The 17,696-nt window shown below is 49.5% G+C and overlaps 1 pseudogene; it reads left to right on the top strand.

Annotated features, from left to right (window-relative positions):
- The first annotated feature begins 674 nt into the window (after positions 1 to 674).
- On the top strand, positions 675 to 13,977 carry LOC115833885 (annotated as a pseudogene).
- The last annotated feature ends 3,719 nt before the right edge of the window (positions 13,978 to 17,696 follow it).

The following is a 17,696-nucleotide window of genomic DNA, read 5'->3' as shown; positions in this document are numbered from 1 at the left end:
CCACTGCGATGCTATCTGGGTGGAGGGAGCACAGGTCCAATCGCGGAGAGAGTACGATACAACCCAGGACCCTGTCTTCCAGGTCTCTCCACACAATTAACCTACTCAAAACTTCATGACAGTCCAGCAAGCTTGTCCAACCCAAAGCCTGTGGGCCCCGTGCAGCCCAGGACAGCTTTGAATGCGGCCCAAAACAAATTCCGTAAATTTCTTAAAACATTATTGAGTTCTTGGTCGGGCCGCGGGCGACTCATGCCTGTAATCCCAGCATTTTGGGAGGCTGAGGCGGGCGGATCACCTGAGGTCGGGAGTTTGAGACCAGCCTGACCAACATGGAGAAACCTCATCTCTACTAAAAATACAAAATTAGCCAGGCCTGGTGGCACATGACTGTAATCCCAGCTACTCAGGAGACTGAGGCAGGAGAATCGCTTGAACCTGGGAGGCAGAGGTTGCAGTGAGCCAAGATCACGCCGTTTTACTCCAGCCTGGGTGACAAGAGCAAAACTCAAAAAAAAACAACAACAACAAAAAATATATATATATATATGAAGTTTTTTTGCGATTTTTAAAAAGTTTATCAGCCATTGTTAGTGTTGCTGTATTTTATGTGTGGGGCAAGACAATTCTTCCAATGTGGCCCAGGGAAACAAAACAACTGGACACCCTGGATGATGAAGAAACAGTCTTCAGTCCCTGCTGTCACCAAAGCCCCACCTCGGTTCCTGCCCTTAGGTAACACCAAGATAGCAAAATGGAATTTTACCAAACCACTCTTAGGTTCCTTCCCCAGGAGACCAGAAATGCCCTGGGGACTGCCTGCCTTTGAGGCAATTTTTTTTTTTCCTTTTTCAAGAAAGTGGTAAACATCTGAAAATAGAGTTTTTGAAAGAAAGTGACTCTTCAGTTGTAATTATAGCAAAGTGGGCCAGTGCTTTCTATCAGCAAGAAAGCTGCTTCTATTTTTTTTTATTCTCTTTTTCTTGGGTTTTTTTTTTTTTTTTTTTGAGACAGAGTCTCGCTCAGTTGCCCAGGCTGGAGTGCAGTGGTGTGATCTCGGCTCACTGCAACCTCCATCCCCCAGGTTCAAGCGATTCTCCTGCCTCAGCCTCCCGAGAAGCTGGGACTGCAGGCTCCGGCCACCACACCTGGCTAATTTTTTGTATTTTTAGTACAGACGGAGTTTCACCATGTTGACCAGGCTGGTCTCGAACTCCTGGCCTCAGGTTATCTGCCCACCTCGGCCTCCCAAAATGCTGGGATTACAGGCGTGAGCCACCGCTCCCGTTCGCTGCTTCTAAATATAGCCTGTATAATGCAAATCCCCAAAGGAAGCCAGCCTGTGGCCCCATTCAGTTTCCTCCCTCAAAGGCTGGGGGCGTACGCCCTGGGCGGGGCAGCGGGCTCCCTCCGGAGAGGCCCCAGCCCCCCTCGTGCCCTCCCCGGCAGGCCTCGGGCCCTGTGCACAGACCCAAACGGTGCGAGAGGAAGAGGGGGTCAGCTTCATGCCTGACGTTCTAGTGGGGAGCCGCTTCTTAAGTACGTGCTAGGATCAAGGGTGCATTTGCAAACTTCAAAAAGCCTTACAAGAGGTAGGGGTCAAGCTCTTGGGATCTAGAGGGGAAGGAGGAGAGTCAGTTAAACAGCAGAAAGGTTGGCGGGGAATGGGCCCAGTAATGGCCCCTGTCACAGCCTCGGGCCGGGACTCGCCAGCTCATCTTCTATTTCTAACTCAAGGCCAGGCACTGGGTACTGTGCTCAACCTAGTAATTTGGAGACGGAGGTGGATGTGCATGTAACAGAACAGGATGCTCTCCGGACAGACGTTCTGAAAGAAAACCAAACGGAAGATCCTCCCGCCTCTGCTGGGCAGTCTCTAATGACCACTGGGGTATGCTCCAGACATGCGTGGGCATCTGCGAATTTACTCACCTGAGAGCTGCCTCTACCTTTTTTTTTTTTTTTTTAATTTTTATTTATTTATTTTGCGACGGAGTCTCGCTCTGTCACCAGGCTGCAGTGCAGTAGCGTGATCTCTGCTCACTGCAACCTCCGCCTCCCAGGTTCGAGCAATTCCCCTGCCTCAGCCTCCCGAGCAGCTGGGAGTACAGGTGCGCACCACCACGCCCAGCTAATTTTTGTATTTTTAGTACAGACGGGGTTTCACCATGTTGGCCAGGATGGTTTCTATCTCTTGACCTCGTGATCCGCCTGCCTCGGCCTCCAAAGTGCTGGGATTACAGGCGTGAGCCACCGCACCCGGCCTGCCTCTACCTCTCGATCCCTGGGATCAGAAATGAGAAATGCAAAGATCGTCCCTGTGTTATGTGTGTACTGTTTGTAATTGTAATTCACAATCCCCTTTCTTGCTCCTCACCCCATTTTCAATTACGAGAGAAAGATGAAAAACACAAAGCACAAAATGTTTCCAGGAAACTGTCTGAAACCCCTGAAAGGCTAGATGTAGGTATAAACAGAGTAGAACTCCAGATTTCTGCAATGCTCCTTAGGGGCTGAGCTTCCTGCATGCGCTGGACAATTAGAGGAGATTTTTTTTTAACACTTCAAAATTATTCCAGAAAGGCATGCAGATGAGAAGATAACCAGGTTGTGAGGAAGCCCAAGGTATTTGGTAAGGATGCTCAAGTTTTGGGGAGGTTCAGCTGAAATAGCAATTTGTGGATGGACTATTAGCAGGGCGCTGACTGGAGAATTAATCAGACATTGAAGGGACGTGGGGGACCGGGAGGATGAAGTTTGAACCCGGGCTCAGGATATGGAAAAACATTCAGTAAAGCCGGGAGTCCTGTGTGCCTAGACTTTAAAGTCCTAACCAGCCCCAGGGTGTCTGAGGCACGCTGGTAAGTAGAATCAGAGATTCCATTCAGCAAAAGCAGACAGGAAAACAAATCTCTTTTCTTTGTTTGTCCTGGTTGAAAACCAAATACAGTAGCCATTTGATGAAATTCCAATGTCAGGAGTGTTTGGGCAGGGAAGGGAGGGTAAAATTGCAGCTAGCCTCTGACCACAGGGAAATCAGTCTAACGGCTCCGTTCAGGCCGTTCTTCAGCCCCGCACTCTGGAATGTTCACAGGGTGTCTGTGCGTCTCCCCTGATTCCAGCCCACAGGACACTTGCTCTCTCTTTCTTGTGACCCCAACACGTCAGCTGGCAAGACTCAACATTCCTGTCTGGGACTGAGGGGCTTGAACCACTTGTATGAGTCACAGGTAGTTTTCAGCAGTGTGAGAAAACACTCAATGAAGAGAAGTACTAGGTCCTGAGGAGGCTTAGCTCTGGGGTAATGGAGATGGGGATGGGGGTGGAGAGAGGGCTCTAAAGGTCAACTGCAATGTCCCCCAGTTTTCATGTACCTTCATCAACATAGGCAAATCCCAGCAGATCTAAGCTTTTGAAAACTTGACCTTTTGTAAAAATGAGGAAACTAAAGTTATAGCCCTTTCTGGAGTGTGGAAGCTTTGGAAACATCGCACCACAGTGAAGCAAGCCGGGGAGGGTGCCAGCCCAAACCAGAACCGAGTGTGGGCATTTCATGCCATTAGCACGAAAGGTTAGTGGGCCGGGTTGAGCTTGGGCAAGATCTCACAAGATCTTAGATCCAGTGTATTTTCTGTCAGTAGATTTCAATCAGAAAGGTCGTGAAATATACCTCAGTCTGGCATTGGGCTTGGGGCAAGATCTATGACTTTCTTTTCCAGGGAAGTTCTCTGAGAACTGAATCAATTCCTGCCCTCTAATCTATATTGCATCCCTTCCTGAACCAACCTCCCTAAAACTGTGCCCCACTCCTCCATTAAAAAAAAAAAAAGGCCGGACGTGGTGGCTCACACCTGTAATCCTAGCTCTTTGGGAGGCCAAGGTGGATGGATCACCTGAGGTCAGCAGTTCAAGACCAACCTGGCCAACATGGTGAAACCCTGTCTCTACTAAAAATACAAAAATTAGCCAGACATGGTGGCATGTGCCTGTGATCCCAGCTACCTGGGTGGCTGAGGCAGGAGAATCACTGGTTCCACCAGGAGGTGGACGCTGTAGTGAGCAGAGATGGTGCCACTGCATTCCAACCTGGGCAACAGAACGAGACTGTCTCTGAAAAAAAAAAAAAAAATCATGTCATTTAAAAACTTCTGGCCGGGCGCGGTGGCTCACGCTTGTAATCCCAGCACTTTGGGAGGCTGAGGCGGGCGGATCACGAGGTCAGGAGATCAAGACCACGGTGAAACCCCATCTCTACTAAAAATACAAAAAAAAAAAAAAAATTAGCCGGGCGTGGTGGCAGGCGCCTGTAGTCCCAGCTACTTGGAGAGGCTGAGGCAGGAGAATGGCATGAACCCGGGAGGCGGAGCTTGCAGTGAGTCGAGATTGCGCCACTGCACTCCAGCCTGGGCGACAGAGCGAGACTCCGTCTCAAAAAAAAAAACAAAAACTTCTGAGGCTGGGCCCAGTGGCTCATCTGTAATCCCAGCACTTTGGGAGGCTGAGGCGGGCAGGTCACTTGAGGCCAGGAGTTCAAGACCAGCCTGGCCAACATGGCGAAATCCCATCTCTATTAAAATACAAAAATTAGCCGAGCGTGGTGCCACATGCCTGTAGTCCCAGCTACTCAGAGGCTGAGGCAGGAGAATCATTTGAACCCAGGAGGCAGAGGTTGCAGCGAGCCAAGACTGCCCCACTGCACTCTATTCTGGGCGACAGAGTGAGACTGTGTAAAAAAAACAAACCACTTTTGAGTTTTCTACTGTCTGCTAAATCGAGTACACATTCCTTTGCCTGGTTATTTAAAAATCCCCTATAATTCGGCCCCACCCCACCTATCCAGTTGTGCTTCCCCGCCACACACTTCGTCTGATCTGGTCAGAAAGGCCTTTGCACTGTCCCACATAGCTTACTCATTCCTGCCTGTTTCATTCCCAGTTTTCTTCACATTCATTCCTGAATCTGAATTTATCCTTCTTTAACAAAACCAAAAGACCCCACCTTAGGATATTTGGCCAGCTACTTCAATTTGCATTTCTCCATCTCCAAGTAATTACCAAGTCACGCCTTGATATATATACTCCCAAATAGACTATAAGCCACCATGAGTTGAGCACAACTTATGTAAGTTATAGTGCCTCACGTAAGTTGTGCTCACTAAATAAATGTTGATTAGTTGCAGTTTTTTTTTTTTTTTTGCACTGTCTCCCGGGCTGGAGTACAATGGCACGATCTCGGCTCACTGCAACCTCCGCCTCCCAGGTTCACATGATTCTCCTGCCTCAGCCTCCCTAGTAGCTGGGATTACAGGCGCACACCACCACAGCCGGCTAATTTTTTTGTAGTTTTAGTAGAGACGGAGTTTCACTATGTTGGCCAGAGTGGTCTTGAACTTCTGGCCTCGTGATCCGCCTGCTTCGGCCTCCCAAAGTGCTGGGATGGACAGGCATGAGCCACTGCGCCCGGCCTACTTGCAGTTCTTTTTCTTCTACAGTAAAGGCCAAACACACTCAAAATCAGTCTCCTCCCAATCCTGACTTGGGCCATCTAAGTTTAGTGGCACAGAGGGAAAATGTAGAGAACGGTTGTACCTAAGATATTAAGGGGGGATGAGTTCAAGACAAAATAAAATGTTTGCCCAACCCTGACATTTTAAATGCTCATCTGAAAATTGGCACCTCCAGAGTGTTGCCCTCTTCAGAGCATTCAAACCCAGGGCACCATAGCATTAAATTCCTTTGTATTGAAGACATTTCCTCTTAATTCTCTTTCTCTTTGAGGGAATAGTATAAGCACAAGAGGTTGGAAGAAACCATACACTTCTTTTTTAAAACATAGAGACAGGAGCTGGTCATGTTGCCCAGGCCCGTCTAGAATTCTTGGGCTCAGGCTAATCCTTCCCCATCGGCCTGTCAAAGTGCTGGGATTACCGGTGTCAATCACTGCACCCAGTCCCCATATACTTTTTTTTTTTTTTTTTTTTTTTGAGATAGAGTTTTGCTCTTGTTGCCTAGGCTGGAGTGCAGTGGCATGATCTTGGCTCACTGCAACCTCCACCTCTCTGGTTCAAGTGATCCTCCTGCCTCAGCCTCCTGAGTAGCTGGGATTACTGGCACGTGCCACCACATCCTAAGTTTTGTATTTTTACTAGAGACAGGGTTTCACCATGTTGGCCAGGCTGGTCTTGAACTCCTGACCTCAGGTGATCTGCCTGCCTCGGCCTCCCAAAGTGCTAGGATTACAGGCATGAGCCACCACGCCCGGCCCCTGTATACTTCTTTAAATGCAATAGAGCAGACATATAGACCTGTGGAATAGAATAAAGCCCCAAAATAAACCCTTGCATATATGGTAAACTGATTTTCAGCAAGGCTTCCAAGACCACTCAATGGGGAAAGGATAATCTTTTCAGTAAATGGTGCTGGAAAAACTGGATAGTCCCACATACAAAAGAATGAAACTGGACCCTTACCTTATGCCATATACAGAAACTAGCTCAAAATGAACCAAAGACCTAACTTGAGAGTTAACACTGTAAAACTCTTAAAAAATCTTCATGACATTGGACTTCGCAATGATTTCTAGAATATGACAGCAAAATCGCAGGCAACAAAAGAAAAAAACAGATAAATTAGATTTCATCAAAATACAGAACTTGTGCACCAAAGGACACTATTAATAAAGAGTGAAAAGGGGCCAGGCACAGCGGCTCACGCCTGTAATCTCAGCACTTTGGGAGGCCAAGGCAGGCAGATCATCTGAGGTCAGGAGTTCGAGACCAGCCTGGCCAACATGGTGAAATGCTGTCTGTAATAAAACACAAAAAAATTAGCCAAGCATGGTGGCAGGTGCCTGTATCCCAGCTACTCAGGAGGCTGAGGCAGGAGAATCGCTTGAGCCTGGGAGGCAGAGGTTGCAGTGAGCCACCAAGACTGTGCCACTGCACGCCAGCCCGGGCAACAGAGCGAGACTCTGTATAAAAATAAATAAATAATAGGCCAGGCGTGGTGGCTTACGCCTGTAATCCTAGCACTTTGGGAGGCCGAAGTGGGTGGATCACCTTAGGTCGGGAGTTCGAGGTCAGCCTGACCAACATGGAGAAACCCCATCTCTACTAAAAATACAAAATTAGCCAGGTGTGGTGGCGCATGCCTGTAATCCAAGCTACTCGGGAGGCTGAGGCAGAAGAATCACTTGAACCTGGGAGGCAGAGGTTGTGGTGAGCTGAGATCGTGCCATTGCACTCCAGCCTGGGCGACAGAGTGAGACTCTATCTCAAAAAAAAAAGAAAAAGAAAAAGAAACGTTTACCCCAATTAATGTACCCCAAATGCCGTTGGGTAGGGCCTTGCAGAAGGAATGCTAAGTGTGGGATTTGACACAACCCAATTCCCTATGGCAACCAGGTGTTGCTGGTTTAGGTTAGTGATTAGTGCTTAGGGTGGGGTAACAGAAATACAGCCTTGGCTTATGAATACCTAGGCACAGAATGTCCCCAGCTCGGCCCTATGGGGGCAACTGTTCTCACAACCCTGCGAGTTCTTTCCCAAGGAATCAGGGCCAAACAAAGGATTAAGGACCTCAAAAAAAGGGAGTTCTCATTCCAGCTCCTTCAGCAGAGTCACTGTCCCTCGAAGGACCGCACCATTTGTGCTTCAGGGAAAACAACAAAGGCCCCTACCAGAAGGTGGGAGTGGGAACTCTCCCCTGCACCCCTATGCTTTAGGAGGAAGGTGCTGCCCACATGCCGGGCCAGCTGCAGGAGAGCACCTAGGCCTGCTGCATTCCACCTCCTGCAGAGACACCTGTGTGCTCCTGTGTTGTAGCTTGTTAAGGGAGTGTAGACTTGTCCTTCTTGTGTTGAGTAATTTTTCAGGGAGGCTGGAAGAACTAGAGGGTAAATTTCCTCTCTACTCCAGCCAGGGCTTCCAGGAGCCAGGCCCTCCAATATATGCATACATTGTGTTGTTATTTCCTATTAAATCTGATCTTTTCACCCACCACTGAGTATTACACTAGCATTGACACTTAGCTTTAAATCCAGTTTAATATTTTATACACAGGTCCTTGACTGGGCGTGGTGGCTCATGCCTGTAATCCCAGCACTTTGGGAGGCCGAGGCGGGCGGATCACGAGGTCAGGAGATCGAGACCATCCTGGCTAACACGGTGAAACCCCGTCTCTACTAAAAATACAAAAATTAGCCGGGTGTGGTGGCGGGCGCCTGGAGTCCCAGCTACTTGGGAGGCTGAGGCAGGAGAATGGTGTGAATCCCGGGGGGCGGAGCCTGCAGTGAGCCGAGATCGTGCCACTGCACTCCAGCCTGGGCGACAGCAAGACTCTGTCTCAAAAAAAAAAAAAAATATTTTATACACAGGTTCTTGTACTGGTTTCCAATTATTTTATGTAAGTCTTGAATTCCCCCACAAAATTACAAACCTCTTGGGAACCCTGCTGAAACCTGCTTTCGCACCTATGTTCCCTCCCACATCCAGTACACAGCGAACATGAGACCAGTATCAATCAGTATAGGGGAATATGTAAATAACCTAGTGTATATCCATAGTAAGTAATACTCTGCAACAGTTAAAAATAATAAAGTGGATCTATATATTCTGACATGGAGAGATTTCCAATCCATATTATTTTGTCCAAAAAAATTAAAGCATTCAGGCACAGTACAAAACCCTTTATGTAGAAGGAAGTAAAAGAAACAAGGGCCTGGTCCATCCGTTTATTTCCTTCCTCCTACGTATCCCTAGTCGCAGACATTTGTTAGAATCTAGTGTGGCAGAACTCAGTAATTTCCTGTATTTTCCCTTTCAAAAAGAACTGCAGTTAATGTTAAATAAATGTCTAAGTCAGTTGCCATAGGACTTGCCACAGTAATAGTCACACTTATATGGGGCCGTCATTGCTCATAGTGCTTTACATGAATTAACTCATTTAACCCTCACAATAGTCTTACAAGACATTGAGGCACAGAGAGGTGAAGTAACTTGCCCTAGGTCACACAGCACAGCAAGGAGGTGACAGACCCAGGATTCAAGCCTGGATAGTCTAGCTCAGGAGTCTGTGTCCTTGACCTCTATGCTGAAGGTGCTCTTCTTTTTTTCTCCTTTTTTTATTTTTTATTTTTTTTGAGATGGAGTCTCTCTGTCACCCAGGCTGGAGTGCAGTGGAGTGATCCCAGCTCACTGCAGGTTCCACCCCTGGGGTTCACGCCATTCTCCTGCTTCAGCCTCCCAAGTAGCTGGGACTACAGGTGCCCGCTACCATACCCGGCTAAGTTTTTTGTATTTTTAGTAGGGACAGGGTTTCACCGTGTTAGCCAGGATGGTCTCGATCTCCTGACCTCGTGATCCGCCCGCCTCGGCCTCCCAAAGTGCTGGGATTACAGGCGTGAGCCACCGTGCCCCACCTTTTTTTAATACTTTTTGTGTATGCCTCAGTGATGGCACTCAGAATGCTGTGTAAGAATGAATGGAAAAGAAAAAAAAATCCCCATTCCCACCCTAACTATGGCTCCGCTTATGGACTTGCAGGTTTGAGGTACCTATAAGGAGCTGCTGATGCCTTCTGGAAACTATGTGTGGGCTGCTCTGAGAGAACAGGACCATTTGCTGTGACTGTTAGTCAAGTGATATACATAGATCTCCCCAGCAAGTGCTCCTGAGGACAGGTTCCAGCCCCAACCCTAGATCATATCAAGTACAACTTCAGCTATTAAGCCGGCTAATGATGGTCCAGGTGCAACAAATCCCACCTGATTGAAAGCGGCAGGGGTAGACCCGCTAACTTGTATAGAAACATAGGTACAAAGTATAAGGTTCCTAGGATTCTGATTCTTGGCTCTTCAAAGGCCTAAGGAATGAAGATTGATGCCATCTAAAAGCAAATTAGGAGGCTTTGCCCAGGCCAGGCCCCCAAATAGTGTACTGGAGATGCACTGTGTTTAGCGCTGTTTCAGGTTAAGTCAGCATCCCTCCAACGTGCCAGATCTACTGTCACAGCAACATGTATCCCCAGTTCACACACGGGATGTTTGCTCTCTAGCAGCCAAATGCACTTGGAACTGGCAGTAATGATCTCACAAAAGCAGGAAAGCTGAGCAGTCAGTCACATGATTACCAAGGTACTGAGATGGAAGAACTGGGCATCACTTAATGAAAATATCTTGGCATCTTAGAATCAGAAGTTTCCAAACTTGGAGGCAGTTTAAGAACCATCATATCCAAAGTCCTTGTTTTACAAATGTGGCAACTGAAGCTTTAAAAAAAAGGTAGGCCTCTGGGCTCCTTGCCTGAGCAAAGTTAAAGTGTAGTTCTTCCAATACAATTCATTCAGACCTCCCTTTCAATGACAGCAGGGCCTTTAGTCCCAACTACAGTCATTAATTCATCCCTGGTACTTGACTTCTATTCCTCCTTTCTTCTTAATGGTCCTGTTTTTATTTTATTTTGTTTTATTTTTGAGACTGAGTCTTGCCCTGCCAGCCAGGCTGGAGTGTAGTGGTGCAATATGGGCTCACTGCAACCTCAGCCTCTAGGGTTCTAGTGATTCTCGTGCCTCAGCATCCCACGTAGGGCTAATATCTGTATTTTTAGTAGAGACCCCCGTCTCTTCACTATGTCAGCCAGGCTGGTCTTGTACTCCTCGGCCTCCCAAAGTGCTGGGATTACAGGTGTGAGTCATTGTGCTAGGCCACATTCTTATTTTTAATTGTTCTGTTTGTGTTTTGTTTACTCATACAGAAAAGGAGAATCACACCCCCATTCCACCACCCCACTCCAACCCCTCCACTGTGGCTCTAATGCTGCAGAACGCTCCCAACTTCAGTCCCAGACGAATGGAAGGAAGGCTGCAATTTAGGAGACTGGGGTTAGAAGTGATCTTCATAAATTGTTTGCCTTGCCTGTGTCTAGAGTTCTTAAGGTATGGGTCCTCCAGGTGGTTTTCAGGCTGTTCTCTTATGTAACCTGTTTATGAGGTGAAATTATTTGACAATGTGCTTGTACTATTTTCAAATAATGAAAATCAGCCATTGCCTTACTAATGTCTCATCAGAACAAAAATTCTGCCTTCCATGTGCAGACTGCTCACTGTTTTTCAAAACTACTGCTTCTCCCTTCTGGAACAGCCCTACCTTCCCACTTGGAAGGGGGCATGGGAAAGTGGCTGCACTAAGTTGCCCCTCCTGTCTCCCTTCTCTCCCCCCACCCAACCCCCTCCACCTCCTGCTTTGCAGATTCTCTAGGTTGATGTCTACTTTGATCTGCAGGTGGGTTCCAGTTGGAGAGTCTCTGACAAAAGCAAAGCCTACTTTTCTCCCCAGGGTGAAAGGAGTGGGGAGAGGCCATGAGGATGGCAGGAGTGTGCCCCAAATCAAAATGCTTCTCCTGGAAGTCAGGAAAGAATTCCAGATCACTAGCTCTGATCAGAGTCTTGTGCTAAAGAAACAGGCTACGGCCGGGCGCGGTGGCTCACGCTTGTAATCCCAGCACTTTGGGAGGCCAAGGCGGGCAGATCACGAGGTCAGGATATCGAGACCATCCTGGCTAACAGGGTGAAACCCCGTCTCTACTAAAAATGCAAAAAACTTAGCTGGGTATGGTAGCGGGCGCCTGTAGTCCCAGCTATTCAGGAGGCTGAGGCAGGAGAATCGCTTGAACCCAGGAGGTGGAGGTTGCAGTGAGCCGAGATAGCGCCACTGCACCCCAGCCTGGGTGACAGAGCGAGACTCCGTCTCAAAAAAAAAAAAAAACAGGCTGTAAGGGAAGTCTCTTCCAACACTGCCCTGGAGCTAGGTTATTTCCTAGACTGCCTCAGAAAGTATCTGTCTTTGAGGACAATGCTGCTTTAGGGTAGAATCTAGCAGAACACCACCTTTTGACATGGTCCTGGCATGGCCTCCCCTTGTGGGGGCGTGGAAGGCCGAAAAGGGCACATAGTTTCGGTTTGACAGCCTGAGATGTGAATCCAGTTGAGCCATTGACTAGCTGTGACCTTGAGCACATTAACTTTCCTGAACTTCAAGTTTTCTCATCTGTAAGTCGGGGTTAATAATACACTGTGGCCCTAAAAAATCAGAGAGAAAAAAAAGTCTATGCAAAATTCCTGCTTCAAACAAAGGGCCCAGAAGTGGTAGTTTTGTTTTTGTTTTTGAGGCTGGAGGGCAATGGTGCAATCTTGGCTCACTGCAACCTCCGCCTCCCGGGTTCACCCCATTCTCCTGCCTCAGCCTCCAGGGCAGCTGGGACTACAGGCGCCCGCCACCACGCCCGGCTAATTTTTATATTTTTAGTAGAGACGGGGTTTCGCCATGCTGGCCAGGCTGGTCTCGAACTCCTGACCTCAGGTCCGCCCGCCTCGGCCTGTCAAAGTGCTGGGATTACCGGCGTGAGCCACCGCGCCCGGCGCTATTCTTATTAATAACTAAGGGAAGCCTATAGGGAAAACTCAGCAGGAAATCAAGGACTTTTGGGAGGAAAAAAGGAACCGAAATAGCCCAGACTGGCGCTCCCCGGACCCTGCGGCTGGCGGCGCTGCCCACGGAGGGGGCGGGCTGGGAGTGCGGGATCCGGGGGAGACGAAGGCGAAGGAGCTGCGGGGCTCGTTTTGCTTCGGGAAAAGGTGAGGGCGGCCCTGGGCCTCCCGCGGGGGAAGGAAGAGATGAAGCCACGTGACAGAGCTCAAAGCCGGGCCCGAGCGCGCCGCAGACCGGATGCGGGAAGTGGCTCGGGGCCCCGTTCCCCCGCCCGGCTCCCGCTTCAGCTGACCTGGTTTCCGCGGGCCCTGCGCCCTCGCGCTCCCGGCCCCGTCCGCCCCGCTCCCCACTCCGCTCCCCACTCCGCGCCCCACTCCGCGCCCGCCGGCCCGGCCCTCCCTCCCCAGCTAGCCCGGCCGCCGCGGCCTCTTCCGCCCAGCGCCCGGGCGTTGCCGCCATTCCCCCGAGTCGGCCCGCGGGCTACGGGAACCTTCACCTCCCGAGGACCGGCGCCTTCACCTCGGGACCCGGCTCCCCTGCTGCCTGCGCCGCTCAGTCCCCCTGCAGCTGCCCAAGCCCCCAGCAAGGGCCACCGAGGGCTCCAGGAACGCCCCAGGCCCGTTCTTCTGGCCCACAGCGCCCCGCCTGTGACCGCCTGTGACCCCCAGTGACCCTCCTTTCCCGCCCTCCGGCGGCGCGGCCGTCTGGAGACTCTGCAGCCTCCCAGCCTCGCGCCGGGTGGGGAGGGGAGGGCGGCGTCCTGAGTCCGCGGAGGAAGGGGTCGCAGCTGCAGTCGCGCCAGCCCTCGGGCCTGCATCCGCTCCGCTGCGACGCGGCTCACAAACTGGGGAGGGGAGAAGGGAAGAAAGACCCGATTCGGGAACACGACTTTGTCCCTGGAACTGCACATCATGTCCCCTCACTTAATCCTCACAAGACCTGTGGGGCGTGTCGTCATTTTAGGGCTGGAGATGGGGAAACCGAGGCTCGGAGAGATGAAGCATTGTGCGGCCACTGAGCGGCTGCTTTGCAACGAAGCCAAAGCCAGCATTTCTTCTTAGCGGCGGTAGTTTGAGCCATGCCTCACCGCAGCTACTCTGCCATCAGCCAAGAGGTCACATCTTTTCTGGAACTTGCTCCCCCCTCACATCATGGGAGCAGTCAGGCTACTCTTCCAGTAGAAACTATTTTGCCACTTTTGGGGGGGAATGTTGAGTTACCAACTCATCTCTCAGGTCTTAGATAACACTTTCCTTGACCCCGCAAGGTGTTCCAGCGCGTCTGCTTCCGTTTTTGATAGCCCTTATAATACCACCTATTGCAATTGCGCATTTCCTTGTCTGTCTCCCTCTGCAGATGGAGTGAAGGTGCCTGAACGCAGGAACCCTGGTCTTCAGTGCTGCCTCAGCATTAGCTGAAGTGCCATGGGCCGGCTCCCAGGGTACCAGAGTTTCCCACCATTTGAGTACCAGTGAACTAGAGTCAGCAAGTTAAAGTAAGGTAAGAAGGAAAACCAGAAACAACTGTAAAAACCTGACCTTTCATCACCTTAATACTGGCCATCATTTATCGAGTGCTTATTATATAACAGACATTGTTCTCAGTGTGTGAGTGCAGTGTTCCTCAAACATAAATGTGGGTCTGAATCGCAGGGGATCTTGGTAAAATGCAGTTTCTGATTCAATACCTCTGGGGTGGGGCCTGAGATTCTGCATTTCCAACAAGCTCCCAGGATACTTTGTGTAGAAAGGCTTTGGTGTATTAACTTACTCGATCTTCTTAATCTATGAAATATCACTGCTATTCCCATTTTACAGATGAGGAAACAGAGATTAAGCATATATGAACTTACATCCAAATAAATAGACTGCAGGGCAGGGAGGGAGGGGAGAATAGTGTGGGCAGTGTACAGTGCAGAAACAAAGTTCTAGGCAGAGGAAAAAGGATTTACAGAAAGCCTGGCATACAGGGCAGGGGGACGGGGCCTGCACACGGGGCTGTTTCACCATTAGACATTATATGCACAGTACTTGGCGCTATGGGCTTCCCAAGTATTTGAGACCTGAAAAAAATGTATTGACACCTACATCGGAAAAATGAATATTTAAATTAATAATTCTAAAATTCAAATCCTCAATTGTTTAAAAAATTTCACATGGTAGAATTCATATTTAGTAAGTGACATGGGTATATTTTAATGCATTTGATTTTAAAAACGGGGTAGGGCCTACTAAGAACAGGCCAAGCCCTGGCCCCAGTGGGTTTGGATATAATCCTGAGGGCAGCTGGGAACTGCTGAGAGAAGCGGGAGAATGTTCTCTGTGGCTACAGTGAGGAGAATGGATTGGAGGGAGGCCAGACTGGAGGCCCAGTGGCTAGAGACCAGATAGGCAGTTACAGTTTTCCAGATTGCGAGGCAATCTCTCTTTAGTGCCAAGATTAGCATAAAATCATAGCATTATATAACCCAATTATTCTTTGATTCCTTCGGCCCCAATCTGACTCAGCATTCTAAATTTACTTGAGATCTGGGGACAAGGGTTTTTGGCAAATCCTTGAAGGCGAATGATGTTACAGTCAATCAGTATATGCCTTGAGCCAGACAGACATGGGTACGGGCCTCAGTTCTGGCTGCTTGCTAGCTATGCGACTTTGCACAAGTGATTTAACTTCTCTGGGCCTTGGATTCCTTGTTGGTAACATGAGCATAATCGATTCCTCACAGAATTAAGTGAGAAAACTACGTATGTAGGGCTTCTTACGGAGTGGGTACTTAGGAATAAATGGTAGCCGTTATCCTTTATGTGCCTTTGTTCTGAAATCTGCCCAAGTTTTCTCTAGGGAGTAACAGAGGGTAGAGTAAATTATTTAGTATTTTCATCAATCTTCTGAGATAAAAATTATTATCCTCATTTTGCAGATAAGGAAAAGGGTTCAGAGATTAGACCACAGCTCTGTGAAGTAGGGGCACAGGTGGTCAGCCTGGAAGGCTGGACTTTATTTTCCTGGTTCTTCTGTCCATGCAGTCTCTCCAGCAGTTGACATTTGCCCTCTTCGATGGCTCCACGACCAATTTCCCTTAGTCATGGCATGAGTCAGCCGTGAGGGCTGATGGCACACCACTGAATACTCTGCTGTGGCACCACTAGCCTCCATTTACCTTCTTCTCCAACGTTTTCCAGCCTCCCTAATACTTTCCCCCCAGTTTTATAGCTTCTGGATTCTCCTTATTAAAGAGCTTGTTTCTGAGGACTCAGAACCGCCCCAGACTGGGATGTCTTCCAGGGTGCCTCCTTCCAAGGGAGCAGATAAGTAGGTCACATGGGAGGATGGCGAGGGAGGAAGCTGACTTCTTACGGGAGGAGGAAAAATACTGCAGGTCACATGGAGAATGGAAAACAAAATAACAGGGTTTCTCTCTTTTCCTAATTCTCTCACACAGTCTCACAGGGACAGCCCCCTGCCGGCCACTACTACCGTGACTAGCATTCTGGAAACAGCACAGGCAATACTGTTTCTTGGAACTTGAGGACACTAGTGGCAACTTGAGGATAAGCCTTGTCTACCCTGTGCTCCCCTCCATCCCACCTGCCTCCTCTTCAGGCTCCTCCATGGCCCCCAGGATATTTTTTTCTCCTATGTGGTGAAGCGAAATCTCAGCTTTTATAGGAGCTTCCACCTGGTGGACTGCCCCTTGAGGGCCTGAAAGCACAGAGCTCTGCAGGGAAGCTCTGTGGGGCGGGAGGGCACTGCCCGTGAGTGCCTGGAGCAGCCCAGGATCCCATTTACAGAGATTCCTGTGCAGCAACCGGGTTAGGTCAAGGGCTTTGCAAGATTCCTGCTCCCCTTCCCAACCCTGGTGAAGGCAGTTCACAACAAGGAGTGTGGGTGAGCATTAAATTACGTAGATCACTGTGAAAACCAGAGAAAAAGAGAGGGACAGAGGAAGGGTGCGGCATTAAAGATCCAATGCTACCAGCCGCACCCTGCCCCACTATCCCGTGGGACGGAGCCCTGTTTGAATCATAACACTGGGCGGTCACATTTCTAGGAAACTGCAGCTGAGGAGGAAAGGTCCTGGCTGTGTGAGTGAGGCTGTGTACAGATTAGGACTGAAAATGTGTATCCAGACAGACAATTGGTCTCTGGACTGCACACCCGAGGCACAAGACAAGCACACAAAACACAACGACCGAAGCCTGACCCCTCAAACCTGAGGGTAAACAACCCTGCTTCCCTGGCCGAGGGGTGTGGAAACAGGGAGTTCACCTCTGGAGAGGCGCAAGGGTTTTCCATTCTCCTGGCGTGGAGCCTGGTCAGCTTCTAGCTCAGAGGCTCGCTGTTTCAGGATACTGAGAGCTCTTTCACAGAAGCTTGGAGGTGATGCTGCAGGCACTCTCTCCCACCTGACTTCCACATTGCCCCCTGCCCTCCCTACCCGTGTTTCCAAGGCCCTCAAACTGTTCAGGGGTGCTAGGCCCCTCTGTTCCTTGTCTTCCCCCCTGTAGAAGGCATATTCCCCATCCCTCAGGTGTCTGTGCCCAGGTGCCCCGTGGGAAAGCCCACTCTTGCCTTCAGTAGCTCTGTCCCCTCTCCTGAGACGCAAGGCTGGGTGACAGGAGACAGACATTCATCTTCACCCGAGCCCTTCATTATGCTTAATCTTTCTAGTGGGGGTGGGCCTGTCAAACACGTCTCTTTCCTAGGTTGGAGTAATCCCAAAGCACCTCTCATCATAGTGGCTGTAAATCTCACAAGTATGTGGCATGCACATAGTAGCAGTGACAGTGTGGTGGTGCCCACGCTGAAACAAGAAGTTTGGACTTGAGAGGCTTAGAACCTTTGTCTTCTTAGAAAGTGACTGGCAGCTCCTCCTCCCTGGCATCTGCTCCAACCTGGGCCCCTTGATCTGATGACATCTCTGCGTGACTCTGGGTGCGTTGCTTACTCCAGGTCTAGTGCAGGTGCTACAGGACTACCTGGGAGAAAGGAGCCAGTCTTGAAGTCTCCATATCCCCCATACATCAGTCACTTAGGGATTTAAGTGAGGATTCTAAGACCTTAGTATGCATCGGGATCACCAGGGGGCTTGTGAAAATACAGATTGCAGAAACCCTCATCTCCAGGGTTTCTGATTTGGTGGGTCTAAAGATTTGCATTTCTAACAAGTGATGGGGTGCTGCTGTTCCAGGGATCACATTTGAAAACCGCTG

Source organism: Nomascus leucogenys, unplaced genomic scaffold (assembly GCF_006542625.1).
Source record: "Nomascus leucogenys isolate Asia unplaced genomic scaffold, Asia_NLE_v1 001863F_22021_qpd_obj, whole genome shotgun sequence".
Taxonomy (NCBI): Eukaryota; Metazoa; Chordata; class Mammalia; order Primates; family Hylobatidae; genus Nomascus; species Nomascus leucogenys.
This window is presented reverse-complemented; position numbering and strand designations above follow the sequence as displayed.